An 18091-nucleotide genomic window follows, 5' to 3' on the forward strand; every position below is an offset into this window, starting at 1 on the left:
CCTTCTCTTCATTCAGAGCAGACCCTCTTTTTGTTTAATCTTTCCCATGATTATCTGATGTCTGCCCTTGAAGCAGTCCTTCAAACCTTCCAAATCAATATTCTATATTCTGGATGTTCGCAAAGCCCTCAGGGTTACTTTGAATCCATGCCTTTCTGTGTGTGTTTTTGTGGAAACAAAAATAGGAGACATAGTGAATTCTTTTCTTGCTTCATGTTATTTTTATATTTTCTCTTTCTGTGGACAATTTGCCATCTCAGCAAATATAATATTCAAAATCAAACCAAACCAGCATCTTCACATATGGCAATTCCTTTCTAAATATTTCTTCCATCCTTGAATGTGTAACAGGGCATTCTGGTTGAGTTCTGGATAGTGTTGAGACTCATCAGTGTTCCTGGTGTGATCTGACAGTCTATCTCCATAGTTCTTACACTAGAAGGAAATTTTGTTTGTGCTTTCTTAGTGCTCTGAGCACACAACACCTTCCTAGATGTCATAGTATCCTTACAGAAGCCACTGGGCTCTTGAAAGTAATATCCTTTATGAGAAGAAATGATCTGTTAGGATAATCGAGACCCGGCAAAGTAGTGTTTGACCCATCACATTAAAAACTTGAGCAGCACGGGTACTCATTGAGAAGGTAAAAGGACAGGGATAAATGTATTAGAAAGAACTGTGGTACTTGGGTCTCTAAACTCCATGCTTCTATGCTAAAAAGAGATAAGACTAGGAGCCCAGAAGTGAGTAAAAGCAAACAGAAATGCTTTAAGAGAGTAAATCTCCAATTACGCCTGTAATGAGAATCAACTAGAAGGCTTGTTGCAACAGAATTCTGAGGCTCTGGTTCCACATGTTCAGACTACAACTAGAGAACTGGAATTTTAATAAGCCTCCAGGTCACAATGGTGTTAAGATCTAAGGACCACACTTGGAACAGTTTTGCTATCAAGGAGTGACTTTCAAATTTTGGTAAGCCTCAGAATCAACTAGTGTTTCTTAAAACATAGATCTGTAAGTTGCACACCAGGAATTCAGGCTGGTGAATTCTGGGCTGAGGCACAATAATTTGCAGTTTTAGTAAGTTTCCAGCTTATGATCATGCTGCCATTGCTTGGGCCATGTGTTGAGAACTGCTGCGCTAAAGCAGGGAGGTTCACGGTGGCAATCACACTGTGTAGGAAGTTCAAGGCGCTTCTCAGCAAGGGCTTTGGAGCACAGTCAGTATGGAGGCAGGCCGAGGAGACCAGGCGCTCCAGGCAGTAGCACAGACACTGAAGTTCTGGGAGCACAGAAGACTGCTGAGACATCTGGAGAAACTGCATTTTGTTCACTCTCAAAGAACAGGACTTCCTCTGCCTCTTAGTTTATAAAATTTTAGAACAGTGAGAACACAGTGTTCCTGGCATGACTCTGATTATGTGTAGGTAACTTCCCTTCTGGGCATTCTCAGAACAGGATAAGGAGATAAAAGACTGAGTGAGACGTTCTTGTCACCCATGAGGGGGACTAAATAGGTAGGCTGGGGACAGCTCTTACCTTACTCAGGCCCTGGGAGTAAAGGATAGGAGGAGGACATTTGTCTGTGATATCGTAATGAGAATAGTTATATTTGACACACTCCCGAAGAATTTCATTTTCCATTTTTGAGGTATGATATTTGCCCTTACTTCTTTTTACCAAAATGTAGAGATGGAAGTATTTTATAGAGTCTCAAGAGAGTTACGCTTAGAAAATTTCAAAGCAAATCTCTTCTCTCAGAAGTAATCTATTCAGATAAAATGCAATTCAGTCTCAGAAATGAATGACCCCAAGGGAGCTCTACCCAAGTCCTCCACTGGAATAAAACTTTTTTCTTTCTGTGACAGGGACCATTCAAAAAGGGAGCTGGGAGTCAGCCCACCATGGAGATGCTTGATCAGAAGTGGTGGTGAGAAACTCCGTATGATCTCCTGGTACTCTGAGTAGCGTCTTAGTCGATACCCACCCCAATCCCCATTTTTCTTTTCTCTTATCATAAGATTTCTAGCTAACCTTACGGATAAGAATATGCTGGATTCCTTGGGGACTCTGGGACAGAGAAAAGATAACTAAATATTGGATTTCAGTCTGGCGCATTAAGATTTCGTTCATAGATCCCATCTACACATCCACCAGAGAGTTTTCATCAAGTCAGACTTTCTCCTTCCTTCAGGCCATGTACTGTATTTTGCGGAAAACTCAAGGGGAAATTTAAATGGTTGAGCACAAATTTGTTCCTCTTTGCTGGAATGTAGCTATCTAGGGTCATTTTGCTGTACATAAAGTACACATATCAGCACAGTATATAGAAGAAAACATATTCACAATTATATCCCATCTATAAATTTTTTCAGGATGTAGAGGATATGCTAAATATAGGTAAAATAAATTTGCTTAAAATAAATGATTTTTCTTTCCCAAATTGAGATCTTTTCTTGTGAAACTGAGGTTTGGAATTTAGGAGCTAGTGAGCTAATATTCTGCTTCCTAAAGCATGCCTCAAAAGTAATTGCTCGAATCATGTGTACTGCTATTAAAATGACGACAATCCTGCCTTTGGCTTCGTTATCCTTTTGGAGTGAAATGAATTTGAAAAAATCACATTGGACTTATTTTAATGATTCAAGATGAAAACAATATAGCTAGATAAATACCAAGAAATAATCAATGAAATGAAGATAGAGCAATATTGTATAAAGTTAATATGATTTGCATTTAAAACACCGTCCACTTCAGTTCAGCAAACATTTGTTGAATGCATATTATATTCCAGAGAGTAATGATACAAAGATGAATAAAACATTGTTTATATTGTCAGGCAATCCCAGTTAAGGGGGAAGGGGAATGAATGCAAACAAATAATTCATGTAGAAATAGGATGTAGAACCTGGCAGTGGATGATGCATATCATTTGGAGGCAGCTCTTGATTACAGTCTGGGTTCTTGTTTTAATTTTGTAGCTCTAAAGAAGTATTTTGCTCTTCCTAAAACTCTTTTGCTTCACAGTGTCTGGAACAAAGTAGGTATTCAATAAATGAAAGCTAATAATAAAAGCAGCATTGTGTATGAGATAGAATTAACAGAGCAGAGAGAATAGTTTTGGGGGATTCATTGATGCAGGTAGGCTTCAAAGAAGAGATGGAACATCCAAAGGGCTTTGATAAAGGAATAGGAATTTGCCAGATAGATAATATATGTGAAAAAATTTCAGGTAGAAGAAAAACATACTTTCAAAGACATAGGAAGTGAGAACTCTAAAAGATGTTTCTATTCCTATCACTATATAAATACTTAAGGTAATCAATTTATAATAAGAAAAAGTTTATTTTGGCTCACAATTGTAGGCATTTCAATCCATGATGAGTTGACCCCTCTGGCTTTGGGATTTTGACAGCACAAGACAGGGCTAGAAAACAAAAAAGAGACCAAGAAGTGACCATATCCTTCAAGAGCCCATCTTCAGTGACTGGAGTCCTCCCTCTGTACCCACCTCTTCAAAGCTCCACCACCTTGCAATAAACCTGGGATCTAAATCACTGTGGAATATTCCACAATTAAACTACAATATTATTGTAGTTATTTTGTGGAAGATAAATTGAGATGAGGCAGGAGGAGAGGCAAAGACCTGCTTCTTTACTTTGATAAGAAATTTGGGCCAGATGATGAAAATATACATTATCTTGGTGATGAATTTTCTGTTTATTTTTGCTTTATTTTACTTATGTCAGCCAAGATTTAAAACTAGAGACATTTTACTGAGATCCCCATATGTCCGGCTTCTCCTGAAAAGTTGCATTGATGAATCGGAGCAGCAATTGGTTGGGGTTCAGGTGTGGCTTCTCTGGGGAGTAGGCATGTGTTCTGTTTCCAAGCAATGAAGAAACTCAGAGGGTGTTAAGTAGTTTGCTTATGTGGTGAGATAGGTCGCAGGACTGTCCTTGTCTCTCTGCACTGCATTTGAGGGAAATGTGGCCAAGAATTGAGAAGAGGTGATTGAATAAGATACCTCCCAGAGCTAGATTAATGGGAAAAGGATTTTCTAATGCTGCTCAGCTTGATAAGGAGAATGACACAGTTTTTAAAAACGTGAAATAAATTAAACAGTACTCTAGAAGAGGGGGCATGAATTTCATATTTGCATGTGGTGATTTATTGGCTGGAGATTGACTTTTGCAAGATATGGATTTTTTTAAAAAAAGGAGAACAGAAAACTAAAATCAAGCTACAGTGCAAAGTAGGCAATCAAACTCAGTCTATTTGTTCCTCTTCTCAGTAATAGAACTGCCCTTTCTCCTCTTTACTGGCTGTAGAGGTAAATTCCCAACTGAAAACCAGAAGCCCTAACATGAGACCATCCTGGTCTTAGGATCTGTGGGATGTGGAAATAGAGATGTCAAATTCTATGCTTAGTGATGAAAGACTTTCGCTGTAAGATTTGTAGGAGAGGTTGGTAGCATATTTTCTTAATCAGCATTTCTCATAGTATAATGTTCAGACTAAGAACTAATAGGAGACTAGAGGCCTAATAATTGTTGGAAGAAAGTCTACCATCCGAGAAGAGAGGAGGAAGAGGAAGTAAAAATTCCAAGCCTGGAGGAAATAAGAAGAGGACAGCATGAAGTAAAAGGAAGAGAACCCAGGCGCGCAGTGTCCCTTGAGGGAATATCCATACGGAAGCGTGCTGGGGCTCCAGGGAGGTTTATAAGGGTAAGAAATGGTCATTTATAAGGGTAAGAATTAGATAAAATAAAAGTCACAAAATCACCCAAAGTTCTTCCTGACCTTCCCTTGACATTCTGTATACACTGTATTTTATTATTGGAAACCTAACATAAAGACCTGTCTGGATGTCCTTTGGTTTCTCATTCATTTGGGTTTGCTAGTGGAAAAGAAGGGTGGGTATCACCCCTCCACCTCAGAATCCCAGACATTTATACATTTCCTATGAGAGATCTAGCAGCAAAAGGAGCCACTCTATGGACCCACACAACCTAGAAAGACCCAGTGCTTTGCTGACCGTCTTTTTCCCTTCTCAAGAGAAGCACTGCGATTGTCCCATGAGCTGAATATAATGTGCCTGCATTACACACAGCTTTAGCATAGTGAAGTAGAATGTGCCATACAAGATGGGGAACAGTGAGATCAGCTAGTGGACATTTATAATAATTAGAAAAAGAGATGAATGCCTGAACCAGAACCTGGGGGCACAGGTATGAAAAAGATGATGTTGTGATGCCTTACATCTAGCAGCTTTCCATGTTATCCTTCCTCTCCTTGGATTTGAGTATCTTCATCCCCTTATCCACTGAAAGTCTGTGCTACTTCTACTGTGGAGGCTTCCATAAGAAGATCCAGATATTTTTTCTTTCCTATACACTTTGTACTTTATAAAATAAATTAGAATTGGCAGTGCCTGTGCACAAGAATATAAGTTCCTTAGGTCTCAGGTACAGTGTCTTTGATAACCACGATGACCTCCATCAGTCAACATGACATAGTTATTAGGACTAAGAACAGAGCCCACCTGTGTCAACAGGAATTAGCATTTTGTCCTGGGAAACATTTGCCCAAGAAAGATAAGGCAGCAAACCAATACATAGCTGCACAATTTGCCTCAGGTAATTCCTGCAAATCGATTTATCTGAGATGACACTCTGCTCACCTAGGCAAACAACTTGCTTATCAACTAGCAGTTTACTTATCAAGCTCTTTAACTTGCTGTGATGACCAACCCAAAACAATTACGGCGTTACACTTGCTCAATGTCTGGCCATTTCCTGCTTTGAAAGTCCGTTTTTAAATGACTTGAGCCAGACTACTAAATCCTATAAACACTCTCTCTTCTAGAACTGCAGAGTGTCAAGGTGATGTTATCTGTTACTGCAGTGGGGGAAGTCATCTGGTGGTGATGTTTTTGGATATTCAACATCTTTCAGGCTGAATCCAGTCTAAAACACAATACTGTTTAATGAACATTTATTGAAAGATAGTTGAGAGAGAAAATCCACACGGCATAGTGCTTTGATTGGATGTGGGCAGATGGGAAAATAGTTAAGGATGCTTCCAAAGCATTAAATGTTAGCTTTTGCCATTATTTAAAGAGGTGACATAAGCAGAAGAGTATATTTCCAACAAGAACATAGTCATTTCAGTTCTGGACATGGTGAGTTTGAGATTTCTGAGATGTGGAAAGAGTGGTGTCCAGTTCTACGCTCACTGATAGAAAGCTTCAGATATAAGATTTTGGGGAGGTTGGGAATGTGTTTTCTCAGCCAGTGTTTCTTGCAGTATAATCTTCAGGCCAGCAGCACCTTCACCACATTGGAACTTGCTAGGAAATGCAAATTTTGGGTCCATACTGGAACCACTGATGTGAACACTTTGGGGCTGAGTTCAGCTATCGGGTTTTATCAAATCTTCTGGGTGACGGGATACACAGTAAGTAAAAGAGCTGTTGCCTTATAGATGAGTCATAGCTAACAGCCCCCAAAATAAGAAAACTGGATGCCACTCAAACTTCTGGAAACTAGTACCACAGCATGCTAACACTCTGTTCTTTGTACAGTCAGTTCTTCCCTGACACAGAGACCTGAGAAGCTGTATAACAAAAGAAGTCAAACCTTTTATGTGCTGTATTTGAAAGCTAGCTATACTCCTTTCTGTGTGTGTGTGTGTGTGTGTGTGTGGTTTAAGGAGTAATCTGCTTAACCTTTCTGAGTTTTCTTATTTCTAATTCTGTAAAATGAGAATACCAACAGTACCACTTCACTGAGTTCTTGTAATGATTAATGAGTTAATATGTAAAGATCTTAAAGTTGTTATATGCTTGCTGCCTTTTAAATGTTTACATGTTTAGAGAATCTCTTGGATTTTTACCTGCCTAACTAAATATTTCATGACTTCACAGGTTTACATAGACTTCCCAGTTGTTACTGATTATACTACTTTGTTTGGCTCTCTTAGGAAGCTTTCAATAAATATATTGAGTGAATGAGTACTCCAGGCCCCATTTCTTTATTTCTTCTCTGAATTTCATATCTTTTATTCATCTCATTTAGGCACTACATCTTGCTTGTTACCTTTATGACTTGCTTCCTAGTTCTATTTTAAGCCCTTGGAGGGGGAGTATTCTGTCTTTATCTTGCTCACCTACATAGCACCTGGCTGTGTTGACTACAGAAGTGGAATTTAGTAACAATTTGTATAAAATAAAGAACTTTATTGTTATATTTAGTCATAAATTCACGTACACTATGAGGATTTTGCAATTTATTCTTTTCCCCGCCTCATAGTCATTTCAGTATTTTAAATTTCTCCTACCATGTTCTGCTACCGGGCACAATATGAAAAGAACAGGGATTCTTTTCTATGGCTGGTGTCACCCAGTAATGTGGTTCCTCTTATTTTGAGGTTTTGCGTCAGCCTAATAAATTCAGCCTAATATTCGCAAAGTTATATCTTCAGCCCAATCTAAGGTATAATGTACGACCTGTTAATCGTAAAACAGAACAAGTGTGCTGCAGTGCCCCGCCCCCTCAAATCACCTTTAAGACCAGAGCATGCTGTCATATACCTTCTCTGTAGCCCTATATTCATCCACAACTGCCTTCAGCTAACTTTTCAGTAATCTCACTGCTTTGTGTAACACTGAATTGAATTCCGCTGGTGTAAAGGATTGAAAATGTCCCTTCTTATATCATTGTGATCTCCTTTAAACATGCAGAAACTAGTATAATATGTAAATGAAAGAATGCAAATGGATCTCAGCCAATCTATTTGGAGCCAAGTAGATCAGAGATCAAAATTTTAGTTCTGTTATTAATTATATGGCTTTGAGTAAACCTTTCAGTACATCCATTAATTCTCCTGTAAAGAAGAACATGAATATTCACATTATGGTGTTATGTGAGGAGATCAAATAAGATAAGTTATATATAACACCCAGGACAGTGGAGGTATCTTAATTTATAGATATTACTCCAAAACTAGTGAAGATCAGAAAAATATTGTAAATCTCAGAAGCAGAGGCTGTTCTGAAGTCTACATATTGTCATTATCCGTAAAATATGGTCTCTGGTAGTACGGACATTAGTGGTATTCTGAAATTCTATTTAAATTCTACTTAAGAGTGACTCTGTCAAATATTAAATTGTTTTACTTTTGATAATTGATCTTCAGGTAAGACTCCTTAATTATTAACTGAGGAATTTCTCTTACAAGGTCAGAATCTGCCACACGCCTACCCTGAGAGGTTGGTCACTGTTCATGTGTGACTCGGTACACCAGGTGTTCTCCCAGCCCAGAGGCAAAGGCTTGCTACAGCTGACTGACCGTTCACTAGGTTCATCTCAGTACCTCCTCTAGGAAACCTTGAATGTCCTTTCTCCAGGGTATGTTAGGAATGGTTGGTTGTTCTTCCACAATAGCTCTTTCAATGTTTTATAAAACCCTACAGAGGACAGTAAGAAACTGTAATACAATGACAATTTTTTTTCTTCCTTAGGAAGGCAAATATATCCAAAAGGAAACAGAAAAGTCCGTTTGGATAGGCAAGATCCAGGTGGCCCTGGGTGGCAGAGAGTTCAGAAGAGCTTTGTGGAGACAAGAATATCTTCTTGTGAAATATAGACATGTCCTTTGAAAGGGTGTTATTTATTTTTCTTGAAAAACATCTGTGGAGAAATCCTGGATTGTAATTCTGACATGTTACTTCACATGGGAAAAGCTGCTATCATTTCCACCTTCCTCCCAACATTTCCCTCATGGCCCAGAGAGGCCCTGGGATCCAGCTAGAGAGATTTCATGTTCTTGCTTAACCTGAGATTCAAACTGGAGCCTGAGAAGAACCAGGACCAAGTCACAGAAGTTGATTTCCAAGAAGAATTCATGTCTAGCCAGAGCCCAGATTTGACAAAGGCCTCATGCTGTAAATTTCTTCTGATCACCAAATAGAGCTATAATTGTCTTGACAGGCTATCTACACTCCAGAAAGCAAAACTCTAAGTCTAGAAATTGAAGTGATTCACACATTGGTGTAAATTGCTTACTAGCATTTAAAAAGTTATTATTGTTGATTATTCTATATTATGAAACTTGTAGTTTCAGCGGAATCATAAGTACTATTGTCACTTATAAATAATAATTAATTAAACTATAGCTAAATATATTTTATGCTATAATTAATTTTTGTTCTCTAACCTTCCTTTTACAGAGAAAGGTAAAATAGTGGTTTTCATTCTGGAATAAACATAGTTTTCAACCCCTTCATTTATTTTATGAGTGTTACAAATAAGTGTGGAGTGAGGCAGAGTCAGAGTGTTGCTACTCATATTTGTATTTTACTTATTAAAGACTCTGCCCAGAATTTGTGCTTCCTAGGTATTTGGATAATCTTTTCCTGTTACAGTCTCTAGTTCTTTCTTTCTTTCTTTCTTTCTTTCTTTCTTTCTTTCTTTCTTTCTTTCTTTCTTTCTTTCTTTCTCTCATGTTCCCTTATAATATGTATCTTTCAAAAGTGCTCTAAATTGACCTCTACTTCTCCTTTCCATTCGATCTTCAAATGTCTTTTATTTGTCCTTTGGAAAGCAAAATGGTGTGCTCACATTAGCCAAATTTGGAAACTTTTTTATGATTTCATGCATTCAATATGACTGCAGAATTGAGTCATCTCCTTATGCCTTTCATCAGTGTTGCTCTTTTCCGATCTTTAAGAATATCTGATTTACTTTCTTCTCTTCCAGTGACCATTATTTAAAGCAAAAATTCCTTAAAGATTCTTCCACATCTTTAACCAGGGGTTCTCATCCTTGAGTGTGCAATGGAATTACCAGGGAAAGCATTAAATATTAATAATACCTAAGTCCCAAGAGCAGAGGTTCTGATTCAACTGTTCTGTTCTATAAACCCATAAACTGAGCATTTTTATCAGTGGCTCCACAGGAGACTGTAACATTCTCCTAGGACTGAGAATTCTCTCAATATGTAACTCAGTTTTGAGGGGAGGCTATTATCTTCTTTGACTCTCAAACACAATTGCTTCAATCTCCCATTCTGTAGGAAGTGCCAGGTCCTCTTAAATAACTGAGCCCTGGGAGTTAATATTCCATGGTCCCTTCTAGTACTAAGTTTTTAATTTTCTCAACATTTCATATCTCTTGAATCTCACCTCTTTTCCTCTTGCCTATTCTCCATACAAATTGAGATAGACTTATAGAACTCAACTTCTTTGCCTTGCCATCTTTTGGAACCACACACTGGAGACATTTTGACAGTGGCTGACTTCTAAAGGTTTCACATTAAAGCAAGAGGAGAGGGCTTGAGCTATATAGCTCAGTGGCACAAGCACCTGCCTGGCAAGCACAAGGTCCTGAATTCAAGTCCTGGTACCAAAAATAAATAAATAAAGTAGGTTGACTAAAGCAAGAAGACAGGGGTAGTTTTTCTGTAGATTCCAACTCCTTGTCAGACATATGAGAGTTTTCTTGCCCAGGAGGCCTTTGGCACTTCTTACTTCTCTTTCTGTGATTATGTGGGGTGGTTTAGACTTCCATATCTTTTGGCTTGCCTCTCAGTAGAAATCTTACCTGTCTCTAACGTTAAAATATAGTCATATATAAGTTAATTTTTTTCTGTAACATAAATTATACCACATCATGCTTTGTACCCTACCCTCTTTTACAGAACAGAAGTCGTTAGCTTAAATTCCAGTTTAATATTAAAATTTTTTCCATCCTACCATAGATATTGAAAGAGAAGCAGACATAGCCATAAAAACAGGAACTGAAGGGGCTGGAGATTTAGCTCAGCGGCACAGCGCCTGCCTGGCAAGCATGAGGTCGTGAGTTCGATTCCTGGTACTGGAAAAAAACAAAACAAAAAAAACCACAAAAAAACACACAAAAAAACAGGAATTGAACAAAGCCATCTCCTGCTTTGTGACCATATCAGCAAAATATACAATATCTCCAGAAACAGGCCCCCCTACCATTGTGGTAACATGCTGAAAAGGGAAAGGAATGCCAGAACAGATGGACCAAAAGTCCTCCACATTCAAAACAGAAGTGTATTCCAGAGGAGAAAGATGCAAACTAAGTACCCTTAGCATCATCAAGGAGCTCAATGAGGCAGTTTACATTTTTAAAAGGCAATAAATTATTAATTAACATAGACAAATACAAAATGTAAAAAGTATATAAGAAATACATTTGAGTATACATTTCAGAAATGAAAAATAATCACTGGAATAATTGTGCAATTATATCTATTGCAAATTTATTTATTTAGTGTAAGAAACTATTGCAAAATTTAGCTACTTCAGATAACAGCAGCCCTGGGTGACTGGGCCACAACACTGGCCACTGCTCACTTGGGTTTATCTGACTGCAATCTGTTGAGTTCTGAAAACAGCAGCCCTGGGTGACTGGGCCAGGACACTGGCCACTGCTCACTTGGGCTTATCTGACTGCAATCTATTTCTACATGCCTTGGAGTTCCACCATGTGGTTTTTTTTCTTCCATATGATGCCTTGTTATTCACTGCTGCTATGCTTCTTTGAGACATAAGTGCTGGCTTGCTTGAGAGAGTATAAAAACAGAAGTGTCAGGCCTTTATAAGGACTGGAGTAAATACAGATCCCGTTCTGCCACAGCCTACCAGTCAGTCAACTCGAGGATTGACCCAGACCCATGGGGAAGGACCACGGACTCAGGCTTTTTCTGACATGAATGATAAAGTATAATTGCAAGAATCCTGTGACACACAAGGTGGTGTTGTGATCATCTTTGGAACCACCCTCTATTATAATAATAGACTGAATAAAATGTAGAGGAAAAATCAGTAAATTGGAAGATATTCTTCAGGAATAGACACAGAAAGAAATATAAAAAAAAGAAACACAAAAGAGGAACACAAAAGAAAGGGCAAGTAAGGAAATAAATAAACAGGAAGAATAGAATTGAGAGATGACAAAGGCAATATTTGGTGAGATCGGTGTTAAAAATTTTCTCAAACTGAAGAAAATACTCATAGGATTGAAATAACTGTGAATAATAAGTAATATATGTCTTGGTTACTTTCTTCTCATTGCTGAGACTAAATACCCAAAGCCCAAAATTAAGGAAAAGAAGGTTTATTTAGCTTACAGTTTGTGGAAGTTTCAGTGTATAATCAGCTGGCTCCAAGGCAGGGTGGCACATGGCACAAGGGCAACACTTCAAGGTGGCCCAAGACAGCAAAAGCAACGAAAGCAAGAAAGGAGGTGGGGGAGAACAAGCCTCCTCTCCTCCCTCATATCGTAAGCAGGCTACCCCCAACCAGGGGGTGTGTAGCACTCACATGATCTCCATGCCCTCCTCTTGCACAGGCTCAGGATGAATACAAAGTAAGCACCCTGGCTCCCTGCTGAGTCACATAGTTAACCTTCTAAACTCCTCAAATTGACACAATGAACAACATGAAAGGGCATGTCCTTTTCAGACCAGGATGCAGAACTGCTGAGCCACTTAGCCAAGCCTCTACACTGCTCAAGTTGACACAATGTATCAATCATAACAATATAACAAATAAAATAACAAGTAAGTAAACAGCCAAGGAGGGACAAGGAGGATTTGCATCCATAGTTGATTGTAGTAATAGGATTATACATGACTTTTTCATCTTCTTGTCTGTATTTTCTAAGTGTTCTAAAAATATTACTTGTGACTGATGTATGTGTAAAACTTGTTCTGTTATTTATAAATTTTTCTAAGCATCTATGAATTTATGTAGAAATGAAATCATCAAATTGCAAAATGTCATTGTAAAAAAAATTAAAGCTAATGGCTGACCTTAACCCTAACCCTAACCCTAACTCTAACTCTAACCCTGCAATGGAAAGAAAAATAATTTAGGCTGATGAGCTGTAGAATGCAATGCAATATTTTCAGTATATGTATAGAAAATAATTTTCAGTCTTTAAGTTTGTATCTAACTAAGCTACAAGTCAAGCATGAATCAAATGTGTGACATTTTCTGACTTGTTAGCCTCAAAGAGTTCATAATTCATACGCTCCAGTTAACGTTGCAAGATGGAAAATGAACAGACGGCAAGGGGGACAAGAAAATATGGTAAACAGGGCAAGTGATCAAATATTTTGGTAAATTTAATTATGTTCAGAACATATTCCTTGCTTATTTGTACAGAAAAAATCCTTGTTTGTTTGTTTGGCGGTGCTGGGGATTGAGCCAGGGCTTTCTGCAAGCTAGGCAAGTGCTATACTGTTAAGCTGCATCCCCAGCCTGCTAAAACAAAAATTATTAATTTTTTAATGTTTTCCTTGTACATGATTGCAATAAATGAGTGCATTCATCATGGGAAGTTACTACATATATGTATCATACATAATCCCTTTTTATTATTCTTCTTATAAGATTGGAAAGAAAACATTGAGACTGGGGTAATGATAATACTACCAGTCACCTTGTTAGTCTCAGAATGACGATTAGGATGTGGAATAATGAAGGCTTTGTTAGAACATTTTATGATTAATCACACATTCAACTTTAAGATTAGAAACCAGTACACTTTTACGTAGGAAATATTTAATATTTTGTGAAAGTAGGGAATAGTAAGGGATTAAAAAGAAAAGAAACAAGAGATTAATAAAAAGCAAAAACAAAAAAAGATTCTAGAAATAAGTACAAATATAGCTGAAATCTCAATAATTTAAATGTATTACATTCGTCTAGTAAGGATTGACAGATTAGACTTTTTAAAAACCCAGTTTTATGGTACCTCGAAATACAAAGCTGTATTACGATATAGAAAATATTATTTAGAGAAAGCAACATAGATGGAGATATTGTCAGTAAATAATAATACAATGAGGGTGGATAGTAGTAGATAGAGATATTGTGAGTAAATAATAATGAATAATAATGAATGAACAGTCCATCAAGAAGACATACCCTTTTTTCCTTCATAACACAGGGTCAACATATGTAAAATGCAAATTGACAGAATTAGACAATCAGAACATGAATAATTATCTTGAGACATTCAAAGATAGTCTACCATAAATGGGTAACTACTGGTGTAGCATATTAACAATTAATGATAGTGTATAGCAGATCTTTATGTGTTCTATGTGCTACAGGTATTCTAAGATATTATCCTCCTCATATTATGATTTCTGGGAGGGCCTGGGACACTTGCAACATACTCCACCCTCTGCGGTTGCGTCTCAGGGTGAACTACTTAAATCATTATGAAACTGATCATGCACCAGGTCACATTGGAGAACAAACCTTTAAAAAATTAAAAATATCTAGAATAAGAAATAAAGCAAGAAAACTAGTACATTTATATGCAGTTTCAGGATATTTAAATTGACCTAAACGTTCTACACTATAATTTGACAAAATTTTTAAAAAACACCTTAGAATTTTGCATATATTCTGCTTCACTAGTTCCACTTCTAGAAGGTTTTGTTAACAACATAGTTATGTGGTGCTCACTTCAGCAGAACGTATACTAAAAACAATGTAGCTATGCAAATGACAACTATATATGCATGAGGATATTCATCAGGGAATTATGGGTTTTAGGAAAAACTTGACAATCACCTAAATACCCAAAAATATAGGACTAGTTAAATTTTATTTGTAATTACATCATAGAATAGTAAGAGAAATAAAAGAGGTATAGAAAGGAGACAGTCTTATTTGGCATTTGAAGTATAACCTAGACTTACAGAGACATCACTTAGGGCTTGAAGCAGTCCTAACTTGGTTAGGACATGGTGCCAGAATTTTCTTACTATTCAAATCTAAGCAGCTAGAGTCAGTATCAGAACTAAAGGAAATATGACAATTATGAACCAATCTGTTGTATAGAAATTGCTAATGACATGGAAAATTGATAATTATGTATTGTATAGGGGGAGTGGTGGAATCAAGGAACATACACTGATGATTAAATTTTCTTAGAAGAGTATTCATGTTTATATAGGTAAAAGTCTTGGTACGAATGCTCAAATTAATTTTTTCAGGTGATGGGATTATGTGACTTTTATTTTATTATTTCTATTTCCCTTAGTGAACGTACATTTTGTATGAAAAGCTACCAAAAAAAAGAATTTTACATTTTTTAAATTCCAACCTTCAAGAAGCTTTCCATACATTGATTCAATTTCACTCTTGACTCGTTTAAGTATCTGTGCCTCATTTTACTCTGCTCAGTTTGACCTGTGTCAAAGTAATCTGGCTATATGCATCTTTTTCCTCAACTAGATTGAAATTTCTGGAGTGTAGAGGCTCATGTTACTCAATACAGTGGATTGCTCTTAATAGTCTCAAGGATGCACTCTGTTGAGTTGAATGAGCTTTAGAACACACTTAAATCTAAGCCAATCAGCTGTAAATCCATATACCCTATGCTCAAATAGAGAGCCGGTATTTGGAGAACAATTCCAAGTGGTCATAGGGCCTTGAAACTTACTGGGGGGGGGGGGGTCACAGAACTTCCTTGATCCCTTTGAAGAGCTTTCCTTGGATATTTTTATTTTGTAGAAACAAAAGTCACTGTTTCATTGCTACTGTTGAGAACTTGGTAGGATGGGTGTTTTAGGTAGGATGGACAGTTCAGTTAATGTGGAAATATTCAAGCAATGGCTTTCCAGTTTTCTGTCTATAGCTGAGGAAGAGATCATGTTGTCCGAGGCTGTTGAAGTCAGCAGATGTAGTTATTTTCCACTCTGCACCCCTATAGCTGTGATGTATCACCATGAAGAAAGATTGAGCTGGAATAATTTCTCCTTTTGGGCAAATATTCTGGGATCTTGAAAAGCAGTTGCCTAATCTGATATCTTTGTTTGTATTGTCAGGACTAATTTTTGATTGAAGGCACACGAAAGAGCTGGATGAGGAAGCATGCAGAGGGTGTCCGTACACTGGAGACTGAAAGATCCAGTACAAGGTCTGGAGCTCACTACAGGTACCCTGCAAGTTCACATCAGGCTGCCAATGGGTCTGATCTGGAAGCCAGAGATGATGTCCAAGGTGAAAGTGAAGACTGGAGCTTTCTGAAGAAACAGAAGCAGGTCCATCCTTCCTCATTTCCCCTTTATACCATCTAAGTGGTCTAAGGTGGGACTTCCGTACTGTAGGGTGTGAAACTGCTGAGTCGATTTAGTTAAGCTTCTCTTACCCAAGTTGACACAATCAGTCAACCATCACAGTGGGCCACTGGATTTTCTACCAACTAATGTGATCTTTTTTTTCTCCCTAATGTTCAAACTTTAACAATTCAGTGAGGGGGATATAACTCAGTGGCTTAAGCACCTGACTAGCAAGTGCAAAGTCAGGAGTTCAATTCCCAGTACCAAAAAAAAAACAAACAAAAAAAAAAAAACAAAAGAAACTTTAACAATTCATAGTACGTATGATTGTTAAATGTACTATAGCTCTAATATATTTTTCACCATATTTTTAAATACATAGCAGACATAAGCTCTTATTCTTTACTTTGACTTTTCTAAGTATGCTAATATTTGTCCTTACATACTAGCAAAGTTTATTCTAATCCCTATCAGATTTCATCACCATTGTGAAAAGTCTAATTCTCTGGGTTTTCTTTCATTTCTAGATTCAGTAAGCATAACTGCTTCCCATTATTCAAGCCAAAGAAAAAAATTCAAGGATACTTGAATACAGTATCAATCACAGAGAAATATTCCTGAAGATTTTTCCAGAGTTGATAATGATAACTGCTCTGTCAGATGCTCCTCCTTTTTATTAAGCCAGGTAGCACAATAAAGGCAAATACTCAGCAATCTCCATTACCTAACACAGCCTAAGCTTGAAAGTGAGAAATTTCAGTAAGCTTGCACAAAAGCTACACAGAGTTCTAAATTTTAGATCAGAGCTGCAACATACTCCAGGCAAGGGGGCAAAGTATTGGTGCTGTGTGTAGGCTCAGGTTGGTAACTGACACTCTTCCTTTTGCTCTCAATAACCTATCCACCTTGTATACCAATGCTCTCACTTTCTCTGTCAAGTCTGTCATTCTAAGATTTCCTTTTCAGGGCACTTCAGGGCACTGACTCAGGGGCATTTCTCTAGCTTTTAGGTACATGTTTGCCTACTGCAATTTTCCGACAGACAGAACATAAAGTAAGGACTGTATGTTTGCATCCTTCACACCTCGTGCCCAATAAACTTCCACAGATTTTGCTGAAATAATGAATAGATGGTTTTTTTATTTCCCCTTTAGTTTTTCTAAGTATAAAAGCCCTTATGTGACTCCAGGCTTTGTATTTATTACCTAGTCATAAAATAGTTGTACAGTAATAGTACTTCTGTCTACCAGCATGTTGCAGTTTCTTCTTGTAAACATCTATGATCCCAATAGAACGTATAAAAGAGGCTAAAAGAGCTGGTGCTTTTGTCAAGAAAAAGCTCACACCTATGTTCCTGCTTCTACTGCCGTTTTATTAACCTACCTGTTTCCATGTTAGACTCTCACTTTTCTTGACGTGTGGAGAGCAGGCCTTCCCTCCAGTCTGATGAGATGAATCCTTTTCCTTCACACCTCTTCCAACTGTCTCATGTCCAATTCTTGACTCTTTTTCTTTACCATTTACTGGGAATATCTGCCCATGTAAGTAAGTTTTTAAGTGTGAAATATGAACACCAACCATGAACTACTGATAATAATACCAGGCTTGTACTCTGCGTTAGGCTGTACTATACACAGCGGTCATGTGAAGAGAAATCTATAATCTTTATTCTTGAAGGACTCACAATGTATTAGGAAGATACATAGATTGATCAGTTGTTAAATTACTAATGTTAGCATTAATTCAACAAGCACTATACTAAGTTCTATTTTTCATTAGTTGTTTCTGTTATCATTCTTAATTTATAGATGAAGAAAGTGAATCTTGGGGAGATTGTATAAGTTCCTTATGATGCTATTTGTAAGAAACAGAATGAGGATTTAATCTCAAAGTGTTTGAATGCCAACTCTGAATATGTATCTGTACCATAATATCGCTTTGGTAGGGTCCCTCTCCCATCCCTTTGCTTATCTAG

The 18091-nt window shown here is 37.4% G+C and overlaps 1 long non-coding RNA gene across 1 annotated transcript; it reads left to right on the forward strand.

Annotated features, from left to right (window-relative positions):
* Positions 1-898: 898 nt before the first annotated feature.
* Positions 899-16964, forward strand: LOC102004602. Its single transcript, XR_260555.1, has 4 exons — positions 899-972; positions 1869-1930; positions 15883-16098; positions 16644-16964. It is a non-coding gene; the product is annotated as an uncharacterized LOC102004602 (long non-coding RNA).
* The last annotated feature ends 1127 nt before the right edge of the window (positions 16965-18091 follow it).

This window comes from Chinchilla lanigera, unplaced genomic scaffold (genome assembly GCF_000276665.1).
Source record: "Chinchilla lanigera isolate Chin_1 unplaced genomic scaffold, ChiLan1.0 scaffold00017, whole genome shotgun sequence".
NCBI lineage: Eukaryota > Metazoa > Chordata > Mammalia > Rodentia > Chinchillidae > Chinchilla > Chinchilla lanigera.